Source organism: Globicephala melas, chromosome X (genome assembly GCF_963455315.2).
Source record: "Globicephala melas chromosome X, mGloMel1.2, whole genome shotgun sequence".
Classification (NCBI taxonomy): domain Eukaryota; kingdom Metazoa; phylum Chordata; class Mammalia; order Artiodactyla; family Delphinidae; genus Globicephala; species Globicephala melas.
In genome coordinates this window covers 23,422,625-23,447,837 of record NC_083335.1, presented here as the reverse complement: position 1 = coordinate 23,447,837, position 25,213 = coordinate 23,422,625, and positions in this window count along the sequence as shown.

Sequence of the window (25,213 nt, the reverse complement as noted above, 5' to 3'; positions counted from 1 at the left end):
TATGTCTCATTCCATGGATGCACCACAAAAACGACTGCTAGATTATTTGGACAATATATTTTTTAATGAGCTTCAAAATCTTAGAGAAGTGATGATATATTATCCTACTGTATATATGCTGTTACTTCTTTCTGTTACTGCAACTGAAAGAGGCTCAACTATTAGTGTGGAAGGAACAGAGCAGTTAAATGTAATAAATAATTGTGCCTTGGTTCCCCATTCCCCTGCTATTTAGTGAGTGCCGAGAATGAATCTAGTTCCTATGGCTTTAAAACAGTTGTGAACTAATCAGGCATGCACTCCACTGAAGCATACACAATGAGGAAGTTATTCTTTCCTTAGTGATTGAATCTTTCCTTTGATTTTTGGAGATCAAAATGGGAAACCAGGAATCCAGAAAGAAATGCCTCAAAATGCCTCCTTTCTCCCTCTTTTATCAACCATTTATAAAATAATTTATTTTAGAAATAATATTCAGAAATTAATTCTATAAATAAGCTATATGATATCTGTTAAAAATATATTTATACTTAAAATTAGTATTTTATAAACAAATTCTGTTTATAATATTACAAATAAAATTTATAAAAATTACAAATTTATTTATAAAATAAATTAGGAATAAATTAGATTTATAAAATATACATTTAATAAATAATTTATTTGTAGATTTATAATGTATATATGAATCTTCTATATTTTCTAAATAAATCTGTAATTTACAAATAACACTGGAATAAAATGAATATTAATAAAGGATATTTGTGCTTTAGAATTAGATATAAAGAGAATTATTACTTGCTATGATAATTACATGTAATAAAAAGTCCTGTTATATTAAACATTTGTGTAAAATCAAACATTATAAGTAAAATCCACCCATGGAGGTGCCACACATAGGTTGCATGTTCTTGACCATTTCTAGCTTATGCAGCATGCTTTTTAGACAGATGCTCCTTCCATAGATCCAGGTTCATTATAAACAAAGATATACTCACATTCTTGATCAACTGGGAGTCCAGACCTCACTTAGCACATGCCACTGAAGAAGTTGAATTTTCTTATCTTTAATGCAGCCTATGCTTCCAAATCTTCAAATTGGATAGAGCACAGGGAATTGTTTCTAATACATTAATTTGGACTGTACCACTTAGTTTCCATGTGATGTTTTCTTTATTAAAAATACTTTATTTCTTGGAAAGATATACCATGCTCTTGGATTGGAAGCATTAATATTGTTAAAACGGCCATACTACCCAAAGCAATCTACAGATTTAATGAGATCTCTGTCAAATTACCCATGACATTTTTCACAGAACTAGAACAAATAATCCTAAAATTTATATGGAACCATAAAAGACGCAGAATTGCCAAAGCAATCCTGAGGAGAAAGAACAAAACCAGAGGCATAACCCTCCCAGACTTCAGACAATACTACAAAGCTACAGTAATCAAAACAGTGTGGTATTGGCACAAAAAACAGACATATGTATCAATGGAACAGAATAGAGATCCCAGAAATAAACCCACACACCTACGGTCAATTAATCTTCAACAGAGGAGGCAAGAATATACAATGGAGAAAAGATGGTCTCTTCAAGTGGTGTTGGGAAAGCTGGACAGCTGCATGTAAGTCAATGAAGTTAGAACATTCCCTCACACCATACACAAAAATAAATGCAAAATGGCTTAAAGACTTAAATATAAGAAAGGACACCATAAAACTCCTAGAAGAGAACATAGGCTAAACATTCTCTGACATAAATTGTACCAATGTTTTCTTAGGTCAGTCTCCCAAGGCAATAGAAATAAAAGCAAAAATAAACAAATGGGACCTAATCAAACTTACAAACTTTTGCAAAGCAAGGAAACCATAAACAAAACAAAAAGACAACCTACGGACTGGGAGAAAATATTTGCAAACGATGTGACTGACAAGGGCTTAATTTCCAAAATATACAAGCAGCTCACACAACTCAATAACAAAAAAACAAACAAGCTGGGAATTCCCTGGCGGGCCAGTGGTTACGACTCTGAGCTTTCACTGCCGAGGGCCCTGGTCAGGGAACTAAGATCCCACAAGCCATGCAGGGCAGCAAACAACAACAAACAAACAACAACAACAACAAAAATCAAAAAATGGGCAGAATACCTAAGTAGACATTTCTCCAAAGAAGACATACAGATGGCCATGGCACATGAAAAGATGATCATTATCGCTAATTATTAGAAAATGGAAATCAAAACTACAATGAGGTACACCTCACACTGGTCAGAATGGCCATCATTAAAAAGTCTACAAGTAATAAATGCTGGAGAGGGTGTGCAGAAAAGGAAACTCTCTTACACTGTTGGTGGGAATGTAAACTGGTGCAGCCACCATGGAAAACAGTATGAAGGTTCCTTAAAAAACTAATAATAGAGTTGCCATATGATCCAGCAATCCCACTCCTGGGCATACATCTGGAGAAAACTCTAATTCGAAAAGATTCATGTATCCCAATGTTCACAGCAGCACTATTTACAATAGTGAAGACATGGAAGCAACCTAAATGTCCATTGACAGATGAATGGATAAAGAAGATGTGGTATATACATACAGTGGAATACTACTACTAGGCCATAAAAAAGAATGAAATTATGCCATTTGCAGCAACAGGGATTGTCCTAGAGAATATCATCCTAAGTGAAGTAAGTCAGACAAAGACAAATATCATATGATACCACTTACATGTGGAATCTAAAATATGATACAAATGAACTTATTTACAAAACAGAAACAGACTAACAGACACAGAAAATAAACTTATGGTTACCAAAGGGGAAAGAGGTGGTGGAGGGATAAATTAGGAGTTTGGGATTAGCAGATACAAACTACTATATATAAAATTGATAAACAACAAGGTCCTGCCATATAGCAGAGGGGACTATATTCAATATCTGGTAATAACCTATAATGGCAAAGAATATATATATATAACTGAATCACTTTGCTGTATACCTGAAACTAACATAATATTGTAAATCAACTACACTTAAATAAATACTATAACTTCATTTTCATGTTTTACTAATTGCAATTTTAGAAAATGTACATAATGCTGATTGTAGGGGGAATTCTTGTTTTGTCCCTGACTTTAAAGGAAATGCTTCTAGTGTTCTACCCTTAAGTAAGATTTTGGCATTTGGATTAAAAAACATTTTTATCTTAATAAAGAAACATCCTTGTATTTCAAGTTTATCAAGAGATTTTTTTCATTCTGTTTTTTAGAAGTGAAATTAATCAAATGTACTATTGCCATTGTGTTTATAAACACAATATTTTCTTCCTTTGCTTCAATGATGTGATGAATAGTATGGATAGGTTTCATTATATTCGTTATATTCCTGAAATAAACCATATTTAGCAACATATTCTTTTTATATGCTGTTGGATTCATTTTGCTGGTACTTTATATGGAATTTTTGCACATATACTCATAGCTAAAATTGGTCTTATGTTTGTGTGCACACACGCTATCAGCATGGAATAAGGATTATGATTACTTTGAAAAATAAATTGGAAGGTTTCCATTTTTATCCTTGTTTTTCTATTTAATAACTGTCATTTTGATTTCTTCTTTTTCTTTTCCTGTTAAGCTTTTGCTTTGCATTTCTGTTTTATCCCACCTTCAATGTGACTATTACCTGGTATCATTTCACTCAACTGTGAGCTCTAAGAGGGTGGGGACAGGGTCTATAAAAGCAACCTAAATGGCCATCAATAGACAAATGGATAAAGAAGTTGTAAGAGACATATTTATATACACCGCACAAAATGGAATATTGCTCAGCCATAAAACTGAAATCCTGCCATTTGCAACAACATGGATGGCCCTAGAGAAGTAAAATAAGTCAGAAAGAGAAAGACAAATATTTCATGATTTCACTTATATGTGGAACCTAAGAAACAAAACAAAGTGGACAAACATAACTAAACAGAAAGAGAGTCATAGATACAGAGAAGAAACAGGTGGTTGCCAGAGGGGAGGAGGTGGGGCATGAGAGAAATAGGTGAGGGAGGTTAAGAGGTACACACTTACAGTTACAAAATAAATGAGTCACAGGTATGAAATGTAGAGTGTAGGGAATATAGTAAAAAAATTATCTAATATCTTTGTATGGTGACAGATGGTAACTAAATTTTTCGTGGTGATCATTTTGGAAGATATGGTTGAAGCACCTCCTGTACCCTTCCAGGGCCCCAGTTTCCTCCATCCTTCCCTGCCCCCCCAACCCACCCCATGCACTATCCTGAACTTCATATTTAACATTTCCATGCATAGTATATACTTTCAATGTATACATATCCATAAATGATATTTAGTATTAGTTTTCTATAAAACTACATAAGTGGCATCATCGTGTATTTATCATCTTGCAACTTGCTTTTTGCTCAGTCATGTTTGAGAAATTTTCCACGTTGACACACGTAGCTCTAGTTCACTCATGTTGACTTATCTGTAGTATTCAACTGAATGACTGTATCACAGTTTACTCATCCGTTATCCTGCTGATAATCATTTAGGTAGCTCTAAGTTTTGTTATTGTAAGAAATACAGCAATGAACATTCTTATACTAGTTTCCTTATGTACATATGTAAGAGATTCTCTAAAGTATTTACCTAGAAGTGGAATTGCTAGTGCTCCCTCCCCCTCCTTCTCATCAAATGCTTTAGTAGCTTATTAACAATTATTTAACTTCAGTTTTTCTGAGACTTTATAAGAGTGCCTTGTATTAGAGTTTAGACTAAATCAATATAACGGAGATACAAAATATGCTGGCCAAACAAAATAGAAGTATATTTCTCTCATGTAGTAATCTAGAGCTCAGTTCAGATAGCTGGCTCTGTTCCATGAGTTGTTTCAGAACCCCAGGTCCCTCTGTCATAATGCTCTGACATTCCGTAGGGCAGGGAGCCACAAACTATAGTCCTAGGTCAAATCCTGTCCACCACTTGTTGTTTTATTTTTCCCCACCACTTGTTTTTTTGTTGTTTTTTTGTTGTTGTTTTGTTTGTTTTTTCTTTGTTTTGGCCACGAACTACGAGTGGTCTTTATATTTTTAAATGATTGGGGAAAAAAGACTATTTTGTGACATGTGAAAATTAGATGAAATTAAAATTCCGGTGTCCATAAATAAAGTTTTTTTGGAACACAGCCATATCCATTTGTTTCCATATTGTCCAAGGCTGCTTTTGAGCTATAGTGACAGAGCTGGGTAGTTGGGACAGAGGCTACATTGCCCACAGAGACTAAAATATTTATTTTCTGGCCCTTTATAAGAAAAAGTTTGCTGATTCTTACCCTATAGTGTAGTCCATGTCTACATGGTTCAAACTGGATAATGAGCATGACTTCTTCACTCTAGCCATGGAAAGAAGGAATGAGGGGTGGAGGATAGCCAGTTTCCTTTTCAAAGGATATAGTCCACTGATATCTCATTGGCCAGAACTTAGTTATCTTTTTGCTCTAATTTCTTCAACTTTATTTTTGAGCTTTATTTTCATTCTAATTATTTTTTTTCACTCTGTTACCCAGTTTTAAATTTCTAACAGCCTTTCCTTTTGTTCTCCAAATGTTCCTTTTTTATAGAGCCATGTTTTGTTTTGTGGATGCAATCTCCTTTCTTATCTCTATTAAGATATTAATATTTCTTAAAGTTTCCCTCAAATAGTCTGTTTCCTCCAAATTGCTTTTTGAAAAATATTTTATTGTAAATCAAAAGATGCAGAAAATAAACAAAACAAACATATAGTTCAGTGAACTACTATAAAGAGAACATTCTTGTAACTATTACCCAGATCAAGGAACAGAACTTTGCCAGCTCCCCCAGAAGCCCTTGCATGATCCCCATCCCAACTGCAACCCCCTCATTCCTGTCCTAAGAAACCACTATGCTGACCTCTAGAGTAATTGCTTCCTTGTGTTTTAAAAATAGTTTTATCATTAAAATATGCACATTTTGATATATCTTTTAAGTTTGTTTAATCTTTAGGCTCACCCTTTATCCCTCTCTTTTCTTTACAATTTAACTCTCAATGAACTCAGAGAATAAAATCTGTCATTTCCCAGTCTGGTTTTTGCTGATTTCACACTCATGGTGGAATCCAACATGTTTCTCCGTCCTCTGTGTTTCTGGAAAACTGGCAGGTGAATGCAGAGACTGGATCAAACTCAGGTTTGATTCCTTTGGCAAAACTATAGGTGGTGTTTGGCAAGAATATGGGAGGCATATAGTGTCTGGCCGTCTCTCTTTTTGTGATGTTAGCAGCTATTGATGCTTAATGCTTATATCTATTAAGCCGTAGAAGTTGCAAAATGGTGATATTTTAATTTTATAATTTCTTTTCCATTCATTAGTTGGAATAGATTTATGAAGAGCAATCACATTCATCTACTATTGGGTTAACCAGTGGCATAGTTCCTGTGATTTAAACATATTAGACCTGTTTCAATTCTCTGTAATTTTTATCAGCTTGGCTAAGCTGGAACTATGTTTTTCAGAATGTTCTTCCCTTTATGGTACCAGGTTAGAATTGGCCAAAAGAGAAATTTGTTTGAGATTTGGAAGGGAGAGATGAAGCAGCTATTTCACTCTCTGAAGGCTGTTGTCACATGCAGTGAGAGCCAGATGCAGAGGTGCCTGCCAGTTCCAGCTTGTCCTTGCTTTCCCCCAACTCAGAGTCCTGCTCGTCTTCCCAACTGCCAGACTTGCTGACTAAGGGCTATCCCTGGCTAGGGCTGTGAGTTGCCAGGTAAATCAGGACACCAGTTAAACTGAATTCAGAAAAACAATGGATAATTTTTTAGTATAAATATGGCTCATGGTATACACACACACTACCTATATATGTATATACATGTAATTTAAAAATATAAAGTATATTTCGATGTAAAATATGTATATATACATATACACACATGCATATATGTGTATGTTTTATACACATATTCAAAACATACATATATATACATATGTGTCTTTATACACATTACACACACAGATTTCCATAGACTTCTCCATCATCAATCCTGTGAATTCCTACTCTGACAGCAGGACATGCCTGGATGTTTTGTGTCTTTCCCCTGATCTTCCAACTCTCTTTCTGATCCTTACTGTCCCAGCCTCTTTCACAATTATGTAAAGTTATATTCCTACAACAAATCTCTTATTCCATAATACATATAATTGTTCAGCTTCCTTGACTAAATCCTTTCTGCAAATACAACCACATGTTTCATTCCTTGTCCGTAGGCCAACTCTAAAATTAGAAAACTAAGTAAAAAATTATATATGTTCATATAATTGTCATTCGATACTGAGTCATGTAATGTTGGGCCAAGAAATGCCAAGCCAATCTGTGTTAAAAGTACATCACATTGGGCTTCCCTGCTGGTGCAGTCGTTGAGAGTCCGCCTGCCGATGCAGGGGACACGGGTTCGTGCCCCGGTCCAGGAAGATCCCCCATGCTGCGGAGTGGCTGGGCCCGTGAGCCATGGCCGCTGAGCCTGCGCGTCCGGAGCCTGTGCTCCGCAATGGGAGAGGCCACAACAGTGAGAGGCCCGTGTACCGCAAAAAAAAAAAAAAAAAAAAAAGTACATCACATTCTCTATGGAGCCTACTATCAAGGTGAAATGAATTTTCTGTATGTGTGTATTTTATAGTATTTCCTTACATCAGTTGAATAAAAGTTATACTAATTTAGTTTGCTTGATGTTTGTAATATGGTTTCTTGTACATTTAAAATTTTTTTCTGGTATTTTATATTGGCTTTATTTCCTTCCTTCCCTCCTTCCCTCCTTCCTTCCTCCCTCCCTCCCTTCCTTCCTTCCTTCCCATGATTGGCAATGTTAGGTTTTTTTTAATTTTTAAAAACTTTTTATGGGAACTCCCTGGCGGTCCAGTGGATAGGACTCCACACTTTTACTGCCAAGGGCCCAGGTTCAATCCCTGGTTGGGGAACTAAGATCCCACAAGCCGCAGAGCGTGGTCAAAATAAATAAATAAAAAAAATCTTTTTATTAAAATATAGCACATGTAGAGAAAAGTAAAATGATCATAAATTTATTACAAAGTTAACAAACCCACATAACTACCACCAGGTCACAAAAAGTACATTACTAATCTCCCAAATGTTTCCATCATATAGCCTCCCAATTACCACTCCTCATCTTCCTCCAAAATAATCACTGTCCAGACATCTAGCGTTACAATTATTTTGCTTGTAGCTACAGTAATCAAAACAGTACAGTAGTGGTGCTGGGAGAACTGGACAACTACATGTGAAAGAATGAAATTAGAACATTTTCTAACACCATAAACAAAAATTAACTCAAAATGGATTAAAGACCTAAATATAAGACTGGAAACCATAAAACTCCTAGAAGAAAATACAGGCAGAACGAACACTCTTTGACATAAATTGTAGCAATATTTTTTTGGATCTGTCGCCTAAAGCAAAGGAAACAAAAGTAAAAATAAACAAATGGGACCTAATTAAACTTAAAAGCTTTTGCACAGCAAAGGAAACCATCTACAAAATGAAAGGGCAACCTGCTGAATGGGAGAAAATATTTGCAAATTATATTACTGATAAGAGGTTAATATCCAAAATATATAAACAGCTCATACAACTCAACATCAAAGAAAAGAAAAAAAAAACTTGATTGAAAAATGGGCAGAAGACCCAAATAGACATTTTTCCAAAGAAGACATACAGATGGCCAACAGGCATGTGAAAAGATGCTCAACATTGCTAATCATCAGAGAACTGAAAATCAAAACCACAATGAGATATCACTTCACACCTGTCAAAATGGCCATCATCAAAAAGACCACAAATAACCAGTGTTGGTGAGGATGTGGAGAAAAGGGAACCCTTGTACACTGTTGGTGGGAATGTAAATTGATGTAGCCACTGTGGAAAACAGTACGGAGGTTCCTCAAAAAACTAAAAATAGGACTACTGTATGTATGATCCAGCAATTCCACTCCTGGGCAATATCTGAAGAAAACTAAAACACTAATCCAAAAAGATACATGCACCCCAATGTTCACAGCAGCATTATTTATAATAGCCAAGATATGGAAGCAGCCTAAGTGTCCATCAACAGATGAATGGATGAAGAAGATGTGGTATATACTACACACACACACACACACACACACACACACACACACACACACAATGGAAATACTACTCAGTCATAAAAAAAGAATGAAATTTTGCCATTTGCAACAACATGGATGAACTTGGAGGATATAATGCTTAGTGAAATAAGTCAGAGAAAGAGAAATACCGTATGATATCACTTATATGTGGAATCTAAAAAATAATACAAATGAATGTATATACAAAACAGAAACAGACTCACAGATATAGAGAAAAAACTAGTGGTTACCCGTGGGGAGAGGGAAAAGGGAGGGGCAATGGAGGGGTAGGGGATTAAGAGGTACAAACTACTATGCACAAAATAAATAAGCTATAAGGACATATTGTACAGCAGAGGGAATATAGCCAATATTTCACAATAACTAAAAGTGGAGTATAACCTTTAAAAATTGTGATCACTGTGTTGTACACCTGAAACTTATACAATATTATAAATCAACTATACCTCAATTTTAAATAAATAAATAAAATGATTAGTTCAGTTAAAACAGAAAAAACACTGCTCAAAATACCCTCAACCACCAGCAGTTTTTTAAAAAAATTAATGTTCAGTATACTTGAAAAATTATAAATGAGTATGGTTAAACTGAAAAAAAAAACTATTTTGCTCATTTTGGGACTTTATATGAGTGAAATCATACGGAATATATTCTTTTATGTCTGGCTTCTTATATTCAATCTTTGTGAGATTTCATCAAACGATTGTGAATAGCTGTCATTTGTTCATTTTCATTTCTATGTTGTATCCATGGTAATATTAGTTTTGATCAATTGGTTAAGTTGCCCATTCTTTTTTTTTTTTAATTGTGGTAGGAATACACATGACATGAAATTTACCATTTGAGAAAGATATTTAGTACTTTTACAATGTTGTGCAATTATCACCCCATCTAGTCTTAGAAAATTTTTGTCACCCCAAAAGGAAACCTCATACCACTGAGCAGTCATAACCCATTCTCCCTTCTCCCAAGCCTCAGGGAAATGCTGATCTGTTTTCTGTCTCTATGGATTTGCCTATTTCAGATACTCCATATAAATGGAATTATATAATATGTAGCCTTATGTGTCTGGCTTCTTTCTCTCAGCATTTGAGTCCAAGATTCATCCATGTTGTACCATGTATCAGGACTTTATTCCTATTTATGGCTGAATAATATCCCATTGTATGGTTATTCCACATCTTGTTTAACCATTCATCAGTTGATGGACATTTGGGTTGTTTCCACTTTTTGGCTACTATGAATAATGCTGCTATGAAGATTTGTTATAAATTTTTGTGTGAACGTATGTTTTCAGTTCTCTTGGGTATATTTCTAGGAGGAAATTCCTGGGTCATATTCTATGTTTAACTCTATTGAGGAATCACTAAACTATTTCCCACAGTGGCCACCATATTCATTCCTACCAGGAAAGTATGGGGGTGCTAATTTCTCTACATCCTCATTAGCATTTGTTATTTTCTCTTTTTTTGATTGTAGCCATCCTAGTGGGTGTGAAGTGGTATCTTGTGGTTTTGATGTACATTTCCCTAATGACTACTGATGTTGAGCATCTTTTTCTGTACGGTTGGTAGTAATTTCCCTACTTTCATTTCTGATTTTAGTAATTTCCATCTTCTCTCTATTTTCTTAATCGAGTTAAATGTTTAACAATTTTGTTGATCTTTTTTCAAAGTTCAGAAAACCAACTTTTGATTTAATTGATTTACTTCATTGTTTTTATATTATCTATTTCATTACTATCTGCTGTAAACTTTATTTCCTTCCTTCTGCTAGCTTTGAGTTTAGTTTCCTCTTTTTTTTTCTTCTTATTGATTATGGTGGAAAGCTAGGTTATTAATTTGAGATTTTCCTTTTTTTATTGTAGGTGTTTACATATATAAATTTCCCTCTGAGCACTGCTTTCACTGCATCTTGTAAGTTGTTATGTTGTTTTTTCATTTTCATTCATCTTAAAATATTTTCTAACTTTTCTTCTGATTTCTTCTCTGATCCATTGGTTATCTGAGAGTATCCACAAATGTGTACATTTTCCCAAGTTCCTTCTGTTGTTGATTTACAGGTTCATTCCATTATGGTCAGAGAAGATACTTTGTATGATTTTAAACTTTTCAAATTTATTGAGACTTATTTTGTAGCCTGCCATATGGTTTATCTGGGAGAATATTCCATGTGCACTTGAGAAGAATATACATCCTGCTCCTTTTGCATGAAATGTTCCGTATACATCTGCTAGGTCTAGTTGGTTTATGGTGTCCTCATTTCCTTATTGATCTTTTGTCTATTCGTAATTAAAAGGGGAGTACTGAAGATTGCAACTATTATTGTAGTACTATTTCTCATTTCATTCCTGTCAATTTTTGCTTTATATATTTTGGGGCTCTGATGTTAGGTATGATATGTTTACAACTGCTATATCTTCTTGATGGGTTGACTCTTTTATCAACATATAAAGTCCTTCTTTGTCTCATAAAATTTTGACTTAGAGACTATTTTGTCTGATACTTATATAGCCAACCCAGCTCTCTTTTGGTTACTATTTGTATGGAATGTCTTTTCCCATCCTTTCAATTACAAATTGTGTCTTTGGATCTAAAGTAAGTCTCTTACAGACTTCATATAATTTGGCCATGTGTTTCTATCCATTCTGCCAATCTCTGTTTTTTTAATTGCAAAGTTAAATTTCTTTACATTTAATGTAATTATTGATAAGGAAGGACTTCTGCCATTTTGTTTTCTATGCCATATATCTTTTTCCTCCTCAATTCCTCTATTACTGCTTTCTTTTACATCTCATTGATTTTTTTCAGTGTACCATTTTAATTCCTTTCCCACTTATTTTCCCTATGTTTTTAGTTATTTTCTTAGTGGTTATCCTGAGGATTACAACTGACATGCTAAATGCATAACAAAGAAATTGAATTAATACTAACTTGTCTTCACTAGTATGCAAAAGTTGTATATAAAACTCCCATCTCATACAACTCTGTCCTTTTCCCTTTATGTTGATATTGGTGGCACAAATTACATCTTATACATTGCATGCACATTAACATAGATTTATAATTATTTTATTCATTTGTCTTTTAAATCATATAAGAAAAAAGGAGGAGTTACAAATGCAAAATACTGGATTTTATATTTACCTCTGTATGTAAAGAACATTTACTGGTGTTCTTTATTTCTTTATAGGGCTTTTACTGTCTAGTGTGCTTTAATTTCAGCCTGCAGGACTCCTTTTAGTATTTCCTAGAGGGCAGGTGCACTAGCAATGAACTCCTTCAGGTTTTGTTTATTTGTAAATGTCTTAATTTCTTCTTCACTGTTGAAGGATAGTTTTGCCAAATATATAGAGTTCTTGGTTAACAAATTTTTCTCTTTCAGCACTCTAAATATTTTATAGTCCTGCCTTCTGGCCTACAAGGTTTCTAAAGAGAAATTGGCTCTTGATCTTATGAGAATCCCTTATACATAATGAGTCACTTCTCTCTTTCTTATTTCAAGATTCTCTATCTTTCAACAATTTGATTATAATATGTTTTGGTGTGAGTCTCTGAGTTTATCCTACTTAGTGTTTGTTGAGCTTCTTGGATGTTTAGATTCATATATTTCATCCAGTTTTGGAATTTGGGGGCCATTATTTCTTCAAATATTCTTTCTGCTCATTTCTCTCTCTTTCTTTCTGGGACTTCCATTATGCCTATGTTGGCATGCTTGATGGTATCCTACATGTCCCTTAGGCTCTGTTCATTTATCTTCATTCTTTTTCTGCTCCTTAGAGCCTATCTTTAAGTTCTCTCAACCGTTTTTCCTGCCTGCTGAAATCTGCTGAACTGCTCTAGTGAATTTTTTGTTTTATTGTATTCCAGAATTTCTATCTGTTTCTTTTTTTGTTTGTTTGTTTTTTCAAACATCTTTATTGGAGTATAATTGCTTTACAGTGGTGTGTTAGTTTCTGCTGTATAACAAAGTGAATCAGCTATACATATACATACATCCCCATATCTCCTCCCTCTTGCGTCTCCCTGCCACCCTCCCTGTTTCTTTTTTATAATTTATTTTGCTTTATTGGATATTCTCTATTTGACACAGTATTCTCTTAGTTTCCTTTAGCTCTCTGTCCATGATTTTCTTTAGCTCTTTGAGCATATTTATGACATTGATTTAAAGTCATTGTTTAGTTAAGTCCAACGTCTAGGCTTTCTCAGGGAGAATTTCTATTGATATCATCTTTTCCTGGGAATGGGCCATACTTAGTTTCTTTGCATGCCTTGAAATATTTTGTTGATAACTGGACATTTTGAATATTAATGTGGTACATCTGGAGGTCAGATTCTCTCCCCTTCCCATGGCTTTTTGTTGCTACTTGCTTTGGGTTATAGTTGTTTGGTTGTTTAGTGACTTTTCTAAACTATTTTTGTATGGATTCTATTCTTTGTTTTGTGTGGCCAATGAAGTCTACAATCTATGAGCTTGGTGGTAAGCTAGTGTGTTGACAATCTTCTTAAATGCCTGGGGCCAGAGAAGGAAAAAAATCTGCTGCCATTCTTGACATATTAGCTTTGTCTTGGGCACTCCTTGAAACATTAGCCACATTGTTTACAACTCTGCCTCAGCTTTCACTTCATGCTTATACAGAGCGTGAAGGTCAGCCATAAGTGAAACTTACGGTCTTCTCTGGCCTTCTCTGTTTAGTCATTCAGCCCTGGGTATGTGCATGGCCTTCTCAATTCCCTGGAATATCTGGGAGCTTTCAAAATCTGTTATATCCACACATAGCTCCTTTCATAACCTCTTCCTTCCTATATGTTTTGGTCTATTACTTGTCCCCATTGCTGCCCCTTGCCACAATCTGCTGCAGCCAATACCTGTGCCTTTAATTGCTTTTGGTAAATACTACCTAAGAAGCTGTCCCAGTTGTGAGAATACTATGAGTCATGTGAAACAAAGACAAGCCTTTGTGCCTGTTCTTCAGAGGGCTGCCAGATAGGTAGAAATGGACAAGTCTTTGAGAAGAAGTTTTGTTGCTCCCTCTGGTACTAACGACCTACTCCAGGAGTGTGGGCTGCCATCTTTGGAGCCACCGCCAATCTGGAGATTGGGGGATGATAGGCAGGCAATTTAAAATGCTGTATCTCTTTCTTTTACCATGTAGCAGTCACTTCTTTCTTCACCAAGCCTTCTCTGTATGTTTTAAGTTTTTGAGTAGATTCCAGAGTTCTGCAAAAGTTGATTCTGACAGTTTTTGCAAGCTCAATAGTTGCTTTTGTGAAGGGATGGAGCAGTGGAGTCCCCCACTCTGCAGTTTTTGGTGCTGTCACTCCCCTGTCCATTTGTTTTTAAAGAAAAATTACTGGGTAGCTGATGTGGGTTTTCTTTTTGTTGTTTTGGAAACCAGGTCTGTTTCCCAGGTAAAGCAGGTCTGTTTTCCAGGTAGCTCTCTTCTCTAACGGCTGACTGGGAATTCTGACAGGGAAGTCTTTATGAGGTAAGGCAGGCTTGGCAAGCTTTATTTCAGGGTTGGTGAGCTGGGAACTGATTGTCTGGCTATGAGCTCTCTAAATGCCCAGTGAAAAGGGCATTTCTCTGAGAAGCTGATATCCAAACTAGAAGTCTTAACTTTCTCTGTGGCATTCATTAGTTTTTAGATAAAAGCCCTCTAGTTTTTGTTTTGTTTTTAATTTTTTTGCTTGTTGGCAGATGCCAGTAACTGGTACTCTGGGCAAAGAATTCGGGGAAGATTTTGGTGGTGGAGACTGATGCAGCTGTTCTGTTTTACAAATCTTCAATTAATTCCCCAGTTTAAATCCCCACTTCTCATTCCTGCTCCCTTCTGTACTTGCTGACTCAGAGCCCAGAGTATCTCCAGGGTTCTGCCAGGCTGGCTGGCTCCCATCTCCTCTGTAGCTTCCTCATAATATATTCTAGACTGTGGTTTCATCCATCTGTTTCACCTGCCAACTTGCTCATATCCACTTTCCTTCTCCCAGAAATTTGTTGGAACCTCTTTTGTTGGCAGTCCCCTCACCTTCAACTCATTCTTTTTCCTGTTAGAGGTTCAGTCCTTTATGTACTGCTGTACTTTTATTTTAGTGGACTATAGGAGGGATTGTGAACAATGCATATACATAGGTCAATATCTTGAACTGGAGTCTACAAATAGTTTTGAGCACCTTCCCTATACCAGACACTATGCTAGGTTCTGGGGGTATAAAAGTGAGTTAAACTTATTTCCTGGTGTCAAAGAGCTCATAGTGTAGTAGTGAATGCAGTCCTATGCAAAAAATATTAAGATAGAACTTTCCTGTTTCGGTTTTAGATGAGAATCCAAAGTTGAAAACAAAGGGATCACATATTTAAAGCAAGGTGACACACCATCTTTATGGAATTTGCTAAAGGATGACTTCCAAAACATGATCTGTGGCCCCTTAGCCAGAGAATTGATTGAGAGAAAAGTAGTAGAAAGGATGATTTTGAAGAGAATTTTAAGAATGCCTTGGAGTCTTTTCTGCTCCTGGGGGAGTGGAGGAGGTACTTCCCACTCACTTAAGTGGAATGAGACTACAAGAGAAACAATCTAATGGCTTGATATGTATTCTCTGGGGATCGACATTTGCAGGGACTGGCTACTGACTTACATCTGAAAACAAAATCTTAAGGTGAGAGAGGCTATGGCTAAATCAGCCTGTGATAACAGAGGAAAGGGCTGCACTTGCAGAGAGCTGTATTTCCACCAACATATGGGCAAAGCTGTCTATTTCTGAGGAGCCAGAAATAGTCCCCATGGTAGGAATTTAGAGTTGGGTCATCTTATAAGGGATGTCCCCTAAGAAGAATACTCAGAGGTGTGAAGTGACTGCAACAGAGGAATGGACTGACAGAAACCAGGGACAGAGGAGTTGAAAGAGGCTGTTGCCAAAATAAGTTCACGTGCCCAACACACAGTGGGGCCAAACCAAAGTGTTTGGAGTTTGGAGCAGAGAAAGGTTTATTGCAGGGCCAAGCAAGGAGAATGGGTGGCTCATGCTCAAAAGACCTTAACTCCCCAGTGCTTTTGGGGAAATAGTTTTTATAGGCAAAATTTGGGGTGAGGGCTATAGGATGAATCACTTTTTTCTGATTGGTTGGTGGTGAGGTAACAGGGCGGTGCTCCAGGAATCCTGTGCTCAGCCTGAAGTTACCATCCTCCACCTGGATGGGGACATTAGTTCCTGCAGAAGAACTCAAAGATATATATATATTGGGTTGGCCAAAATGTTCCTTTGGTTTTTAAGTAAAAATAAAAGACACATTTTTCATTTTCACCAATAACTTTATTGAACAACGTATTCACCCTTTTGCTCCACTACCTGCTGCCGTTTTTCAGGCAACTTCATAATTCCATCTTCCCAAAACTTTTTATCTTTTTGAGCAAAGAACTGTTCCAGGTACCTTTTACAGTCTTCCAGGGAACTGAAATTGTTTCCATTAAGAGAATTTTGTAAAGACCTAAATAAATGGAAATCCAAAGGTGTAACATCTGGTGAATACGGCAGATGAAGCAAAACTTCCCAGACAAGCTGTAACAGTTTTTGCCTGGTCATCAAAGAAACGTGCAGTCTTGCGTTATCCTGATGGAAGAGTATGTGTTTTCTGTTGACTAATTCTGGTTGCTTTTCGTCGAGTGCCGCTTTCAGTTGGTCTAACTGGGAGCAGTACTTGTTGGAATTAATCGTTTGGTTTTCCGGAAGGAGATCATAATAGAGGACTCCCTTCTAATCCCACCATATACACATCACCTTCTTTGGATGAAGACAGGCCTTTGGTGTGGTTGGTGGTGGTTCATTTCGCTTGCTCCACGATCTCTTCTGTTCCACATTATTGTACAGTATCCACTTTTCATCACCCGTCACAATTTGTTTTTAAAATGGAACGTTTTTGTTACGTTTAAGTAGAGAATCGCATGCAAAGTATGGTCAAGAAGGTTTTTTTCTCTTAACTTATGTGGAGCCCAAACATCAAAGCGATGAACATAGCCAAGCTGGTGTAAATGATTTTCAGTGCTTGATTTGGATATTTTGAGTATGTTGGCTCTCTCCCGCATGGTATAACATTGATTGTTCTGAATTAATGTCTCGATTTGATCGCTATCAACTTCAACTGGTCTACCAGATGGTGGAGCATCATCCAGTGAGAAATCTCCAGCATGAACCTTCGCAAACCACTTTTGACATGTTCGATCAGTCACAGCACCATCTCCAGACATCACAAATCTTTTTTTTTTTTTTTTTTTTTGGTGGAGCACAGGCTCCGGACGCGCAGGCTCAGCGGACATGGCTCACGGGCCCAGCCGCTCCACGGCATGTGGGGTCTTCCCGGACCGGGGCACGAACCCGTGTCCCCTGCATCAGCAGGTGGACCCTCAGCCACTGCGCCACCAGGGAAGCCCTGCACAAATCTTTTTTCTGTGTTTCAGTTGCGTTTTAATAAAGCACAATATGCCAAAAATGTTGCTTTTTCTCTTTCATCTTCAATATTAAAATGGCTACAAAAAAATTCACCAATTTTGATACGTTTTTTAAAAATGAATGCTGAAATGACAGTTGTCACAATACAATCTAACAAAATTGTTTCGAATGAAGTTAGAGACAACTAAGCGCTACTAGAGCCATCTTATGGAAAAAAACGAACGAACTCTTTGGCCAACCCAATATATATACATACTTTTTGGCCACGCCGGGCAGCTTGTGGGATCTTAGCTCCCCAACCAGAGATTGAACCTGGGCCATGGCAGTGAAAGCGTGGAGTCATAACCACTAGACTTCCAGGGAACTCCCTCAAAGACATTGTTATGTATAGTCCTTGAGGAGGAACTAGGACTCTGCTTTATTGCTGTGCTATTGCTTCTTGACTGCTTCTCCTTTGCTCTTGACTACATTCCTTCCCTTCCCTGATTAGCAACTGTTTGAATTTGCCCTTTGGTACTCAGGGAAGGTCTAGGAGGCTGAAACCTTTTTCCTGCAAACAAGAAACAGGACACAGAGAGGCTTTTGTACCGAGGAAGGCCCCACAGGGTCCTGCTCAGTCTCAAGGCCAGCCAGAGGAGGTGTTGCCCAGGCCAAGGAAACTGCAGGTGAGAGATCTCCAGTGACAGGGGAGTTCCAAGTAACCCCCTGGAGAAAGTATCAGATTTGGACATCTGCGACACTCTCCAATGCCAGGTTAAAATTGAACCAATGAAGGAAAGCTTGTTTAGGTCCTTCCTTCTAGTCCTTCCCTGTGCTTCAACCCTGGAGGCAGGGTTTGAGGCAGTACATTGAGTGGGGGAGGAGGGATAAAAGAGAAAAATGGATGAGGGGGAAGCCAGCCACACTCCATACCCTTCCCCCACTGCAAGTTTCCTGGCTGAGTTAGACCTGAGCTGGGAGAGGGGAGAAGCTTGGAAATAGGTGACAGACTGAAGCTGTGATATATTAGACTGGACTGGAATTTTTAATGCCTAAAAAACAAAACTATTTTTTAATATCTGAGAGTGACTGAAAAAGGTATGAGCTCTGTCTGAAATTTCATGCAGGGGTGGGGAAAAATGATTCCACAGAGCTTGTGGTGTGAAGCAGTGGTGTGAAAGAACTATATTGCTTTCTGCTTACACCCTACTGTGTCTAGCTCATTCAATAAACTAGTTTATATAAGTGCCACACTATATGTATAGTCAAGGTTCAGTGAGTGGTAGCACATAGGAGAAAGTAATAAACTCTTCCCAGGGAGGCCAGGGAAGGCCTGACACCTTCCCTCAGAGGAGTTAGTGCTTGAGCTGGATTTTAAAGTACAAGAAGGAATTTTCTGGGTGAGGATGGGGTGGGAGGACATTCCAGGAAAAGGGAATGGTATGTACAAATGTAGGTATATATGCGCAACTGCATGTGGTTTAGTGATTTTGAATTACTATAGTATAAACTGTGGTTGGGTAGGGAAGGAGGTAGGCTAACATGTGGAAACATGCTTATGAAATGCCTTTTTTCTGAAAGCGACAGAGGGCCAGAAGAGCCAAGTATTTTAAGTAGGGGAGTGACACGATCATGTTTGCATTTTAAATGATCACTCTTGTCACAGTGTGGTGGGTAGATTGGTAGGGACTGTGGATACTGGGAAGCAATGCCAGGTTAAAACTGACCCAGTCAAGGAGATCTCTTGATTATGTACAAATATCCTAATAATAGACCCATCTAGTTTTAAAAACATTTCATCTACATATAGTAGGGTTCCCAGCTTGAGTCCTGGCTGGGATTTGGATTTGTCTGGGCTTATGCAATGAACTGCAGGGATGGGCAGCTATAAGTCTTTTAGCATGAGTACTCTTTAAAGAGAACTCATTCTAAGGCAGTGATTCTTAACCTGGGCTTCAGGAATAGAATTCATGGGGTCTGTGAACTTGGAAGGGAAAACAATTACAGCTTTGAAATTTAGCATTTTCCCCCAATTATGAACATAGGCAACAAACCACAATGGAGTAGCAGTATCTGTCACTCTGTCATGGAAACAAATCATAGATATTTTTATACCACACTGCGATTTTTTTCAAATGTCTCAAAATATTATTTACTCATGCACTACTTTGAATTATTGTGGTGTTAGACTTGCTGCTAGATCATTTATTTAACAAGCTAATAAAAAGCATATATATTACCATATAAAATTTGTGTTTAAAAATTGTTTGATAGGGACTCCCTGGTGGTCCAGTGGTTAAGACTTGTGCTTCCACTGCAGGGGGCGCAGGTTCAATCCCTGTTTGGGGAACTAAGATCCCACATGCCACGCAGCGAGGCCAAACAAACAAACAAAAAACCCCAAATTGTTTGAAAAACTGTATTTCAACATAATTGGTTTCCTTTGTAATCTGATGTATTTTATTTTATGCATATGAGAACATTATTCTAAGAAAGGGTCCATAGAGTTCTCCAGACTGCCAAAGGGGTGCATGGCATACAAAAAGGTCAGGAATTCCTATTTAAGGAAAATAGAATCACTCAGATTTGTCTCCCTGTCCATTTAAATGTGAGACTGAGTACTGTAGGGGAGGAAAAATTATTTCCCCTCGACCCTCTACATTCTTGGCTGCGACCCCTCCCTGTAATGAAACACAGATTAACATGAGAAAAATGAACAGAAGTTTAGTAGCATGTATTCCTCCTGCATACATGGGAGAGACCCAGGAAAACAAAGTAACTCTGAAATGGCCCAAGTCAACACCTTAAATACCATCTCCAGCTAAAGACAAAAGATGTTGGGGGCAGGGGAAGTTATGGGAGGTTGCCAGGAAAAGCACAGTAAACAAGGGTAAGGTTGTTATGACACTTTAAGTCATTGCCCTCTCCATTGGTAAGAGTTTCTAAAGATTTAGTCACCTTCCCCTCCTTTTCTTGGGGGAGAGACAGAGAGAAAGAGAGACGTGAGTGCTTTACAAATGGAGATTTCCCTAATAAATTCTAATATATGTAAATTTCTCTCATAAAAGGGTAACTTCTACGTGGTTTTCAGGGCTTCTCCTGTGTCTGCTGTTTTTTTTTTAAAAAAAACCAACTTAAAATAATCCTTATGCCAAAGAGGTATAGTTTCATGTTGCAAATTCTGCTCCCCTTTGGTAGCTTATGATGAAAACGATATCTGCATGCTCCCAATAAGAATGATGAGGCTTTTAGTTCACTTATAGTATCCACTCTTCCTCCTTTCACTAAAAATAATAGGGCATAAGCAGCCTTCTTCCCCACTTGTCCACACAGCACCATGCAGATCTGACATCTCTAGACTCCAGTGCCTCAGCTTCAATGAGACATCGAGAAGCCTGGTAGAAGATGGCAGAAGATGACTAGAGGGGGACAGTGGTGCCTGGCTGATGCCATAATGCCCAGCGAAGAGAGTGGGTACGGAAGGTAGAAGCAGAAGAAATGGCAGAAACCACATGGCAGTTGATTAGACAGTGGTTAGAGTTGTTTGGGCTCGCAGGTGATACCCATTCCCCAGGAATGCCTAGAGGGCTCTTAATTGAAGAAGTTGGGGTTTTGGGTGCACTGAGTGGAAGAAACAGTAAAATTTGGTGATTACATTTAGTTCTGTAGTATCCACAGGCTAGAGGGGCCTGAAGAAATTTGTGTTCTAAAGGTATTTGTTGTAAGAGTAACAGCCATCATGTTGGCTTTTATTATTACTTTTTTATACAAAAGATAAAAACCAAGCGAGGTCTCCTTTTTGTGTTCAATATTCCATTAGCTGAACATCCTCTACATGTGTTCACAGAAATATTTTATGACCTGAGTGTAACTTCAGAGGCTGAGAGCATATTTCCCCTAGCAGTTGCTTTAGAGCTCGCTCGAGTAATCACTTCCCAGCTTCCAGAACAAATCTTAGTTTTCTTGAACGGCAGTATCATCAGTCATTCACTGATGTATATTTGAATGGAAAAAATGCCAGGTGTTTCAACTTCATCCCCTGCAGGTTTACAATTAAGCTGTCAGTAGTTTGCTGTTGGTTTTATAAGGTTTGTTTGGTTGGTTTGGTTTGTTCGTTTTATGAACAGAAAAGGAATTCTCTAATCCTTTGGGTGGAGATGTGTCACTGGAAATGCTGCTACCCTGTGACAGAAAAACGCTGGGTCTACCATCAGCGGTGTCCACTGAGATTTATCAATTGTAAACTGAGGCTCCTGCATTACAAATGCAGGGTATTCTCTCTCTTTTTTTTTTTTTTTTTTGCGGTACACGGGCCTCTCACTGTTGTGGCCTCTCCCGTTGCGGAGCACAGGCTCTGGACGCGCAGGCTCAGCGGCCATGGCTCACGGGCCCAGCCGCTCCGCGGCATCTGGGATCTTCCCAGACCGGGGCACGAACTCGTGTCCCCTGCATCGGCAGGCGGACTCTCAACCACTGCGCCACCAGGGAAGTCCTGGGTATTCTCTTTTTCTGCAGGGTATTAATTAAAACTAGGCCATGGTATTAAATAAAATGATACGTGACAAGTGCTTAGAACAGAGCTTATTGGTACAGAATGAGTGCTTGATAAACGTTAGCTATCATCGTCATTATCACCATCACTATCACCATCATCACCCCACTCAAGAAGCATGAATTTGAATTCTACTCTCTAGGCTGCTGTCCTTCTGTATAGAGTATATATGTGAGCAGAGGGGCAGTGGAAGGGAGGAGTTGCAGACAAAGAAAGTCTTCTCACGTAGGTATGTGTTTGTTTGCAAGGTTATAGTTAATGCAAAAGGAGATAAACTAAAGCTTCAGCCTGGTAAGGGCTTAATTTGTTTAGGAGACAATTTCCCTAACCTTTTTCTGTGGAAAATTAGTCCTGCATGATTCCCTAGGAGAAAAGAGGTCCCTTGTCAAATAAGTTCGTGAAGCACTACATACTTTAGTTCTCTCTCAATCCCCACTTTGGAGAGTCATAATGTCCTTTAGCACATTAAGAGAGCTGAGAAGTCCTCCAGGAAAAAAAGCTATTTAATTTTTAAACTCAGTTTGACAAAATTCCTTGGCCACATAACTCCTTTTTCTGTCACACTTACTAACATCACCAAGCACTACTGTTCTACATGTAGTGGGTGTCCTATCCAATATACAATCAGCCCTCTGTATACACAGGTTCCAATTTCATGGATCCAACCAACCACTGATCAAAAATATTAGAAAAAAATTCTAGAAAGTTCCGAAAAGCAAAACTTGAATTTGCCATGCCAGCAACTATTTACATTGTATTTACAACTATTTACATAGCACTGACAATGTATTAGGTACTACAAGTAATCTAGAGATGATTTGAAGTCTATGAGAGGATGTGTGTAGATTATGCGCAAATACTATGGCAGTTATGCAAGGGACTCGAGTATTCACAGATTTTAGTATCTAGAACCAAACCCCTGAGGATACCGAGGGCTGACTGTAATTATATTTTCTCCTCTTCAGAGAAAGAAGCTGCCAGTTACTTTCCGTACAAGCAGTCAGAAGGGCACCCTGGAGCAGATCTTTGAGAGGCCATCTCAGTTATGCAGATGTTCACCAGACAGATGTACATATGTCTGGGGCAAGGGTGGGCCAGTCACGATGAGAAGTCCAGGGAGGGAAGAGAATTATATGTCCAGCCTCTCTGTCCTGAGATTTGGAGTTAGGAGGATCTATCAAGGTAGAGAGAGTGGCCATTTTTAAGGCCTAATGCCAGGGAAGGATAATAGGACCCATGAAATAAATTTACCAACAGTTTAAAGAGAGGCTGGTCTGGTGGGCTGTCGCTGGCACTGAGTAAAGAGGAGTGCAGGGAGTGGCAGCAGAACTGACAATATAATTTGTGGCGCCCAGTGCAAAATGAAAATGCAGGACCGCTTGTTCAAAAATTATTAAGAATTTCAAGACAGTAACAGCAAAGCATTAAACCAAGGGCGAGGCCCTTCTAGGCATAAGGCCCTGTGCAACTGCACAGGTTGTACACTCATGAAGCCAGCCCATGGTCTTGGTTTTCTGAGGCTGTGCACAAGAGAACTGTTCTTGCCCTGGCTCCTCTAGAGCTGCCTTACTAGGGAGGAAGGAGTTAGGTGTAAAATGAGATTGCTGGCCACTAAGAGCTATAACTAGATCCACTGAGGTCAGTTCCTTCATTTTCTATTGCTGCTGTAACAAATTACTACAAACATTAGTGACTTAAAACAACAAGAAGTTAGGATCTTCCAGTTCTATAATTCAGAAGTTTGAAATAGGTTTCACTGGGTTAAAATCAAGGTACTGGCAGGGCTAGTTCCCACTGAAGACTCTAGGAGAGAATGCATTTCCTTGTCTTTCCTAGTTTCTAGAGGCCACCTGCATTCCTTAGCTCATGGTCCCCTTCCTCCATCTTCAAAGCCAGATTATGTTGCATTTTTCTGATCATTCTTCTGTAGCCACATCTCCCTCTGACTCTACTCTTCGGCATCCTGCTTCCCCCCCCCCTTTTTTTTTTTTTCTTTTTTTGCGGTACACGGGCCTCCCACCGCTGCGGCCTCTCCCGTTGCGGAGCACAGGCTCCGGACGCACAGGCTCCTGACGCGCAGGCTCCGGACGCGCAGGCTCAGCGGCCACGGCCCAGGGGCCCAGCCGCTCCACGGCATGTGGGATCCTCCCGGACCGGGGCACGAACCCACGTCCCCTGCATCAGCAGGCAGACTGTCAACCACTGCGCCACCAGGGAAACCCCTGCTTCCCCTTTTAAGGACATTGGACCCACCTGGATAATCCAGGATAATCTCCCTATCTGCTGATTAGCAAATATAATTTCATCCACAACATTAATTCCGTCTTTCTAGGTAACCTATCATATTCACAGGTTCCAAGGATTAGGACATCTTTGGGGCATTATCCTGCCTACCAAACTCAGGGAGATCCAAACCAAACTGGACCTTGCCTTTAAAACAAATTATTGGTTTTAACATATAAAACATGCCCAAATTTTAAGTGTACAGCTTGATGAACTTTATATAAATATACGCCTGTGTAGTGTGTAAATATACACCTGCATAACCACCACTCAAATCAAGATACGAAATAAATCTACCATGCTATCACATGCTCCTTCTCAGTCAATATCCACCCCCAAGAGGTAACCGGTATTCTGTCTTATATCAATGTATCGGTTGTCTATCACAAACCACTCCAAAACTTGGTGGATCAATACAACAAAACAACCATTTTATTTGCTCATAATTCTGTGGTCAGGAATTTACGCTGGACTCAACTGAAAATTCTTCTGCTGGTCTCACCTGTGGTGACTCATTTGGTTGCAGTCATTTGACAGCTTGACTGGAGCTGGATGGTCCAAGATGGTGTCATACATGTATCTGGTGGTTTGGTACTGGTTGTCAGCTGGGCCCCACTCTCCACATGGGTATTTAATCCTCAAAGAGGTTAGACTGGGCTGCTTCACATGGAGATCTCAGGGCAGCAAGAAGGCACAGCAAATTGCCCAGAAGTTGTACAGTATCACCCCCACTGCATT